This window comes from Equus caballus, chromosome 20, assembly GCF_041296265.1.
Source record: "Equus caballus isolate H_3958 breed thoroughbred chromosome 20, TB-T2T, whole genome shotgun sequence".
In the NCBI taxonomy this organism is placed as follows: domain Eukaryota; kingdom Metazoa; phylum Chordata; class Mammalia; order Perissodactyla; family Equidae; genus Equus; species Equus caballus.
This window is the reverse complement of record NC_091703.1, coordinates 36,703,868-36,713,781: the sequence shown is the minus strand read 5'-3', so window position 1 is coordinate 36,713,781 and position 9,914 is coordinate 36,703,868. Positions and strand designations below refer to the sequence as shown.

General features: G+C 38.2%; 1 protein-coding gene across 1 annotated transcript in view; it reads right to left on the bottom strand.

The window, feature by feature from the left end:
- Positions 1–6,906: 6,906 nt before the first annotated feature.
- LOC100052310 (MHC class II DR-beta chain) overlaps positions 6,907–9,914 on the bottom strand; it is a 93,773-nt gene continuing 90,765 nt past the window's right edge. The window contains exon 7 of the mRNA XM_070243964.1: positions 6,907–6,920. The gene's annotated coding sequence lies outside the window, so the exon portion shown is untranslated. The remainder of the gene's footprint in view (positions 6,921–9,914) is intronic.

The window sequence follows — 9,914 nt, the reverse complement described above, 5'->3', positions numbered from 1 at the left end:
CAGTGTAACTTAACCATATTAATTTCCACCAGCAATGAATGAGTGATCCAGTTTCTCTGCAACCTCATCAGCACTTGGTATTGTCCCTATTTTTAATTTTAGACATTCTGATAGGGTGTGGTGATATCTGACTGTGATTTTAATTTGCATTTCTCTAATGGCTAATGATTTTGCACATCTTTTCATATCCTTATTTGGTATCTGTATATCCTTCAGTGAAGTGTCACTTTATGTTTTTTGCTCATTTTCTAATTGGATTGTTTGTTTTTTTACTGTTGAATTTCAAGAATTCTTTATATATCTGGGTATTAGCCCTTTCTCAGTTATGTAATTTGCAAATATTTTTTCCCAGTTTGTAGCTTGTCTTTTCATTGTCTTAAGAGGGTCTTTTGCAGAGAAAATGTTTTTACTTTTGGTGAAATCCAATTTTTAATTTTTCCTTTTATGAATCATCTTTCTGGGGTTCAGTCTAAGAACTTTTTGCTTAGCCTTATATTCTGAAGATTTTTTCCTAAAAGTTTAATAGTTTTACATTTTACTTGTTAGTCTATGATCCATTTAAAGTTAATTTTTATATAATGTGTTATACGTTTTGCTTGTGGATGCCTAATTGCTCCAGCAGCCTTTATAGAAAAGTTTACTTTTCCTTTACTGAATTCCTTTTGTACCCTTGTCAAAAATCTGTTGTGCATATGGTATGGGTTTATTTCTGGGTTCTTTATTCTATTCCCTTTATCTATGTGTCTGGACCTCCACAAATACCACGCAGTCTTGGTTACTCTAACTATATAATAAGTCTTGAAACAAGGCAGATGGATTTCTTCTGTATTATTTTTCCTTTTCAAAAGTGATTTTACCTCCTGAGGTTCCTTTGCCCAACCATATAAATTTTAGAATAGTCTTGTCTGTATTGAAAAAAAATCTTGCTGGGATTTTGATAGGAATTGAGTTGAATCTGCTTATCAATTTGGAAGAATCATCATCTTTACTATGTTGAATCTTCAAATCCATGAATGCAGTATATCTCTTTTCACTCCTATACCACTAAGTATTATTTAGCTGTAAGGTTACTTTTTGTAGATGCTCTTTATTAAGCTGAAGAAGTTCCTCTCCATTCTTCTTTTTTTGAGCATTTTATCATGAATAGGTGTTGAATTATGTAATGTAGTACTCCATATATGTACATCATTGACTTGGATGATATTTTTCTTACAGCTGTGTTTTCTACTGGTTGTCAAATGAGCTATATTCTTTCCATTTATTGTCTACATAAAGTCTTTGAACATGGACTCTACAGCATCTATTTCCTTCGTTTCCAGGTTCCAACATAAATTATACCATTTAAGCTACTTACGTACTTATCTGGTCTATGCGTCACAGAGTTTAGTTTTGTTATGAGAGTGTACTTGCATTTAGTTCCCTTTTATACTCCTAGTGCCTTTTTTCTCTTACACAAGTGGTGCATGTACTTGAACTCACAATATTTATACATTCTCTGTTACCATCTCTTCCTGTGCTGCAGCATCTGTTCCTGGAGAGGCCTGTTGTGCTGTGTGTTTCCTCTAACACAAACCCTCCATGTTATTTGAGGGCCAGGTCTGCATTTAAGGTTTTTCAGGCTGACACAGTCTTCATTAATGAAACATTCAAAAGCCATAATTGTGTTATTCTTTAAGAATTACCCATAAACAGAATCATGACTTATTTCCCAAATATTCTGCTTCTCAAATCACCTATCAGAGTGTATTTCTATACTTGGAAAGTTTCTTTTGCTGTCAGAGCTTGAAGCTTTTTCTCTTAGCTTATCTAGTTTACTGCTAGGTAGAGTGATTTGGCTGTCTCAGTTTCCTAGTATTTCCTCTCTATCAAAGGACATTAGAACTGCTTGGAGTTTACCGTGTAATGAACACCCAGCATCTTGCATATTTCATTTTCTTTGCTGTTGTGCAAGAAGAGCAAGTTCTGCTTCCTCTGCTGACAAACTTCTAAGCCTTCTTGAGTCAGACAATTGCATTGATAATTTAGCAGAATATTGTTAATGTTTTATCATAATATACTTTGATATTGAATTGATATAATATCAATTCAATTTGTATTGATTAGGAGTATATTCACTATTAACTATACAAAATTTTTATAAATCTCAGAAGCATGGTAGATATTTTTTTCTCAAAGGGGATTAAATATGAAATGTATCAAAGTTTTCACCTTAGAAGATAGCAATGAAGGTCTTTTTCTCCTTTTGTTTCCCTGAAGATTTTAATATTTTAGAATCATTTTACCTTTTAAACAAAGTCATACGTGGACATAGTTTAAAATATCAGGTATTTCTATAAGGTTTGTAATAGAAGGCAGCAGACCTCACTGCCTCCTCTTTGTATCTTTCCAGACACAAACTCTATTGGGTAGCCCCATTTTCCAAGGACAAAAATAGAGGCTTAGAGAGGTTAATTAACACACCTAAGTTCACGTGGGCAGGACGTGATGGAGCTGTGATAAGATCTCAAATCTTTTTGACCCCAGAGCCAGTGCTCTGAGCTGTACTGCTTCTCAATTACAAGATGTACGCATTTCCTATTTCTGTCATAACAAATTACCACAAATTTAGGGCCATAAAACAACACAAATTTATTCTCTGACAGTCTTGGAGGTTATAAGCCTTCAGTGGGGCACGTGGGGCAAATCAAGTGTTTGAAGGTTTGTGTCCCTTCTGGAGGCTCTGAGGAGAATCTATTTCTTACCTTTCCAGTTTCTAGTGGCCACCTGCGCTCCTTGGCTTGTGGTCCTTCTGGCACTCACTTCGCTCTGATCTCTGCTTCAGTCATCACATCTCCTTCTTTGATTCTCCTGTCTTCCTCTTTCAATTACAAGGACTCTTGTGATTATTTTGGGTCCACCCAGATAATCCTGGATAATCTTCCCAATTCAAGATCCTTAATCACAAATACAAAGTCCCTTTTGTCACGTAAGGTAACATATTCACAGCCTCCAGGGATTCAGATGTGGAAATGGCACTACTCTGCTTACCATACTGGCAAGAGTTTCATCTGAATGACCCATAGTAAATGCAAAATACCTAAAATGGAAATATTCCTTTCTCCTTAAACTCTCTCTCTATCTGTCTTGCCATCCTTAGTGATTGGAATCTCCCCTCCTGTTCTTCAAGCATCTTCTACCCTTCCCCTTCTCCTCTCTCCCAAATACATCAGACAGAAGCACATCATCTTTCATCTGCTTCTTCACACCTCTTTGACCCTCTGTATCGCCCTGACCTTACTTTAGTTTTGGCTCTATCATGTCTGGCCTATTTTGCTCTAATACCATCTAACGCTTTCCCTGTGTCCTTCTAACCAATCCTTCCCACCAGAGTATTCTCTCCAAAATGTGGAACTGCTCATGGTACTTTCCTTATTATCAACCTGTGTAATGGCCCCTTCTGTCTGCAGAATAACATCCTAAGTCCTTAGTCTGATGTATGAGACAACCCTTTAGCATCATGTGTCCCCCCCCCGCTTTACCAATCCCAAACTACACTCACCTCCCTCAAAACCCATGTCTTTCCCTGTCTCCACGCCTCTCGAGCATCATTAGACTTGGAAGCCATTCTCCATGTCCTTCTGGGTCAGCTTGAGTGTCTTTTCCACTAGAAAGTTTCCTAATCCTTGTGAATCTAGAGTATTTTAGATTTATTCCACTGAGCCCCCTTGTCTGTTCTTGTGTTTTCTGGATGTTAAGCATCTTATTTATTTATCTATTTTTATGTCTTCAGAGTTTAGCTGAGTGTCCATCACACAAGTGCTTAGTAATGAATGATTATACTTCATTGCTCCTGCCTTGTTTGTTATCAACTTCCACCAATAAAAACAATTCAGTTCTTGTCCCTGTTGCCACATCACATCCTCAGGGAAATAACAAAGTTTGTTAAGTTTCTAAACCTCTTCCACCTGGGGCAATCCTTTACCATTTCAGATCTTGTCCCCATCCTCCTCCCTATCTGCTCTGATTGCAGATTCTAATTTTTGTGGCTCTCGGTCATGGAGGCTCCATGTCTCTTATGTTCTGACTCGTCTTGATCATGCCAGCATTGATTTATCCTGATCACGCCAATCCTACTTGTCTCTGTTGTTCTTTAAGTGTTTTGTCCTTAATTTGAAGACACAACTTTTGATGGATTCTCAGTGGGAGGGGTTCTGGTTTCCCCTCCATGTTCAAAAACCATCATCTTTTCTGCTTTTCATATGTAATTTCTGAGAGAGTAAGATTCAATGGAGTGTCTTTGGCAGCAAAGATTTTGCCCAGCATTTGACCTGAATCTGCACTTCTGCCACCTTGCTCCATCAGGAAGCCTTCTTCTGTTTCATCGTTGTCCCAGGGAAGTGTGGTGACCTCTTAGAGTTGTATCTTAGAATATGCTGTGGGAGGGGACAAGTAAGGGGGGGAGAGACAGTCACAGGTCTTCTGTGGGTAGGATTTTTGGGGCAGAAAGATGTCCTCATCTCTAACAACCTCAATAAACCAGGGATGAGCTGAAAGAAGACCGGAGTTTCATGTTCAAGTCAGGGATATCACCATGATGCTAGATTAACCTTCAAATAAAATTCCAGTCAGAAAAAGTTCAGAAATTTAATCTCAAACTCCAGCCTGGTTTTGTTACGCAAAAGTCAGTCATTGCTGCTAGGATGTGATGTGCACATTGACCACCAGAGGTGATCGAGACTGAAATGTAAATTGATTTTCCCAAGTTCCTCTGTGGTGGGAATCCCCGTGGAAACCTGATGTTTTCTAAGGGACTTTCCCCACGTAGCCTTCGCGTCTCCTTCCTTTCACATGTTACCTCAATCTTCTAGGCTCTAAAAGGAGCGATGGGGGATACTGAAATTGAGAGGAGGGAGAAGAGGCGGTAAGAAGTTTCCAGACCAGCAGGCAAGCCCTCCAGTTTTTGTCTGTCACTGCCCGTCTCCTTTCCCTCAACACGCTCCCTCCTTAGGCTGCTGTTCTTAATTACCCCACTCACCCCTCATCGCTGAAGTCTCCAGCTGTAGCAATAGGGGCCTGGGTCAAAGACAAACTGATTTAATGTTCCATAAAATGGTCGCATGGATACAAAACAAAATCTGGTTAATTAAAACTTAAGAGTTACAAAAAGCAAGTCCATATGACAAATTGGCTATTCTGTGACCTCAGGGCACTGGCCAGCCTCCCAATCACCCTGAGATGTCCCCAGGGACCTAAACACAGGTTCTAAGGCATAGAAGAGGTAATGGAGATGATGCAGGTCAACCCATGCATTTTGCTGAATATAATGTAGTCCCACTAGAACTGAGCTCCAGGAGGGCTTTTCTTTTTTCATTCATGTTCCGGTGTCTAGAACAGTCCCATGAAATAAATACTTGTTAATGGAAGAATGAAGTAGAAACATCCGGGCCATACTGGCCTAAAGAGCTTATCTAGGGTCATATAACCTGTGAGTGGCAAGGCCAGTTCTAGAACTCAGGTTTTCTGACTTTCAGGCTGGTGCTCCTTTCACTAATTTGTAGGATACCAACAATATTTCTATTCTGAGTCTTTTAGTCCCAATTTTTGAATGAAAGTCTTCATCCCCTCTTAAGGCAGTTTAGTCACCAGAGAACTGGAAAGATTTCCTTCTCTCATAAGGATCTAAAGGATATATATCCTTTTCTTTCTTCCATCTTGACCATGTTCATTAGAGTCCTCTCTTTCCTTTCCTATCTCCCCCCCCACCAATGAATAGATTTGTTAGCATTTATACCTTATCTGAATATGAATATTTATATAAATATGCACACATGTATATACATGTACATACATATGCATAGATAGATAAATATACACATACACAATCATCATTCTATGGTGTTTCTTGAGAGACATTAACATTTCTGCCCTTGTTTACTCTACAATATGCTACATGAATTCTTCATGTGAATTACAACTTGACTGCAAACCAATTTCTGCAACTCTGCAATTCATACTTAGTATTTTTCTCAAATTAGTGGCTCATATTTGAAGCCATCATTTGTTTGTTTGTTTCCTGACCATGATGTTTTGCACAGAGCAGCCACACGGGTCTCCACTCTAACTCACTGCCGTGCAATGAGAAGAGCGGCTAAAAGCCAGCCAGGTGCTCACTTGGATTGCCTGGGTGGTGAGCTATCTGGCCCAGGGGACTCTTCTGCCAGCCCAAGGGGCTGATATGAGACAAACTTTCAACGTCCCGTCATACCAGAGGATTTACAACTTCCCATGGGCTGAAGTTCCCAAGATACTGGCATTGGGTGTTCCCAGACAACTCTTGTAAATTACTGTGCCAAAATCCTCTCTTCTTGACCCAGAATAATCTGAGTATCCTCCTGACAGGGCCAGCTTCTTGCACGTGCCCTATAAAAGGTGGAGCAATGAGGAGGTGAGATACTTGCCCTGGAATAGATGCTCAATGTTTGTCCAGGCTCAGATGCCCTCTCTGTGGGAAGGGGGAGGGTGGTGACTGTGCCTTTCCTCCGTGGTTGACCCTTGGCCTTAAAAGTTTCCCACTTCTCCCGTGAATCCTTAACTCATGCGTGGAGACCCTGTGTATAGCAGCAATCATCACTGTGTTCCACACTCACTTCCATCTTTTCTGGAGGAATACTGCCCTCCTCTGTGAGCCCACACCCATGCTGGGCCTACAAAATGAGTTTTGGCTATTGATGCATAACAAACCTTTGTGCTACTTTTGTGTGGTAACAGAGAAGCCGAGACAAGAAAATACATAAACTTTCCCTCCTCTTTCTTCCTCCCTCCCTCCCTTCATAAATCTATCTAGCTATCATCTTCATCATCATCATCATCTATTGTATATCATCATCTATCTCTGTATCTATCTCTGTATCTCTGTATCTATCTATAATCTTCGTCATCTATCATTTATCAATCTTTTATCTATCTCTGTAACTATTTATCTGTCTGTCTCCTATCATCTTTTTATCGAGAGATGGTCTACGATATTGGTTTAGAGCACAGACTCTGGACCCACAATATCTGAGGTTAAATGCCAGGCCTGCCATGTAATGATTATGTGAACATAGACACGTTTTTTGACATGCCTAAATTGCTATATCTATAAAATGAGAATGATAGTATTTGATTCTATATGGTTTTTATGAGGATTATTATTTCTTAATTGCATAGAACAATGCCTGGCACTCAGAAATGTTAAATATCTATTAAACAAAATAAAATTTTATTACACTACACATATTGTGTATTATGACATAAAGATACATGTATTTAATATAGACATGTCAATGTATATTACATTAATAAATTAAATCAGCTTGAGCATACGAGCGAAGAACCATAATAGGACAAAAGCCAAAACGGTCTCTCAGTGTGTAGTTTGTTCTGAGTGTGAGATGGTAAACAGCTGTCTCTCCTGAGCTTTCAGATACAGACTCTTTTTTGTGCCTCTGGTTTTGGGAACCCTGTTCCAAGAACAGAGCTGTGTATATGTGCATGTGGACTTGTTATGTCAGGACCCCTGTGGAGACACGGGTATAGGCAGATGGGGACTGACCAGGCAGGACATAGAGGAATGATTTGAAATGGTTAGATGTGCCTGAGTTTAAAGAGAGGTATCAGGAGCTCACAGTTCATTATGTGATAAACTCTAGATTAGATAAAAGAAACACATTTCTCTTTTTGATAGTCATATAAAAAATTGAAGCCATACTCATTCTACTTCAAAGTAACATGTAAAGCTTCTTATTGCAAAGTCTGTCTATTGCTCTTGATAACAATAGGCCTCTGGGGTGTATATATTTTTTCAAATGTGGAAACATGGTGCATCTAGTAATATAGGTTGCTCATTAGTTTCCACAAAATGAGAAAGAAAATACTCCTTTCATTTTCACTGTGTAATTTGAAAGAGAAAATTTGTGGCAAAAAGTGTAGTTAAATGATACATAAGTAATTAATGAAACTGGTGTACAAAGATGGCATGGGTTAAAATGTATAAGCCTCAAAAACATTACAAAGCAATTGAGTGATTAATTAATAATTGCTAATTAAGGAAACAGTATGTTGCAGACTATTTAAGATTACTGAGGTTGGTAGAAATAAAACTACAGAGTAATTTCATCATATATTTCTTGATTTCCAAATGAGATATAAAATAAGACCTTGGGTCCTCTGGTAGTAGGGGAAAGTTCTGATGTAAACATTGAACTCTATCCACAGAGCCTAGATTCTGAGAGTTCCTGATAAAAGAAGTTGGCATCTTCTTGGCATTTGTCCCTGAGAATCTTCCAAAGCTGAGAGAATCTGGATTTACACAGATGGTGTTCACCAGGGAAGTCTCTCTGGACTGTTCCCCACTCCCTCAATCCATATTCCCTGCTTATCCTTGTCTGCCTCCTCCTTCCACCTCCACATCTGTCTACACTATGCTTATTGCCAAATAGGGTGATTAGAAGGACTTTACCTAGAATCAAGATATTTTCCTGGGTCCCCTTACTCTCAGACATTTCTCAGCAGTGGGTGCCTTTAATAACAGAGCAGAGATGAGGGCCACGTCAAGAAGAAAGCTAGAGAGGACTGGAGCAGGAACCAGCTGGCCCTGTCAGATCAGGTTTCAGCCATTCCTACAAGACATCTGAGCTGTAAATTCTGTTATCACTTAAAGAGACTATGTAAAGTTGCCTCTGAGAATAGGAAATTCCAAGTATTGAAGAAGTCCAGGTGACAAAGCCAAGCAGAACTGAAGTATCTATGGTTCCCGAGGACAGGAAACATGCCAATGCCTCTGCTTTCTCAGTGGGCCATGGGGTGAGAGGAGGCAGGCATGTGGATGGGGGTTAGGTGAGGACTGTGTGATGCATTCTAGGACTCATATTTCATATTCTCTCAAAGAAAATAATTTTTTTTTCAAAGACTGGTTCTTCTATATTTTATCCCTAGTGCCTAGTACAGTGACTGATACAGAAAGAGTGCTAAAATATTTATTGATTAAAAACATTTAGTATGTTTCTCCAAGCAGAATGTATGCACCATGAAGGTGGCTATTTTATCTGTATCCTTAGCTTGTAGAAAGCATATCTTAGGTATTCAACAGACATTTGTCGAATGCATATTACATTCTTCAGATTGATCTTCTTTGAACTTTTTTTTAAAATTTGAAAACCCAGAAGATTATGGGTAATAGTGTGAGCCAAAGTCAAACACTATAGAAAGACTCTCCTTGTAAAAATATTTTTTCTATGTCTATAATGAACCTCAAAGTTATCCGGATACTTATAACAGGGGTACAAGGGACATGTCTGATCAATGTGGGGTCTCTATTCTCAAGTGATTCCAGGACTTTATCCTTAATTGTATATGATATATGAAACATAATGAGTGTTTATTTGCTAGTCATCAGCATTCATTAATTCAAGGATTTGTTGAAAAATTACTTGAATGATTTATGTGAGATTCTATTTCCTCAATAAAAATTAAAGGGATTTTTATAATTTATTAGGAGAGGTGTAACTGGGGTTCATATATATATGTATCTATTTACTAACATAACATTTATAATATATAAAATCAGTTAATGTATATCATTAAATAAGCTCATATTTAATATTAATATGCAATATAGATACATGCTTTGTATCAATTTGCAAGACAATTGTGAGGGAGAATTATGATCAGTATCACTCTTCTGATTCAATTGACAGCCCTCAGGCATATTCTTGGCTATGTATTTAATAGAGTGTACAAAAGTTGTATTATTTGAAACTATGTGATTTTGTTTTTTAAATATTTTGCTCAAATGATACTCTTGTTAGTATAAATGACTGAAGTATCAATGTATAGTTCGACTGATTATCAAATGTACATCATTAAAAAAATATATAGGCTGTGATTTGAGGCAA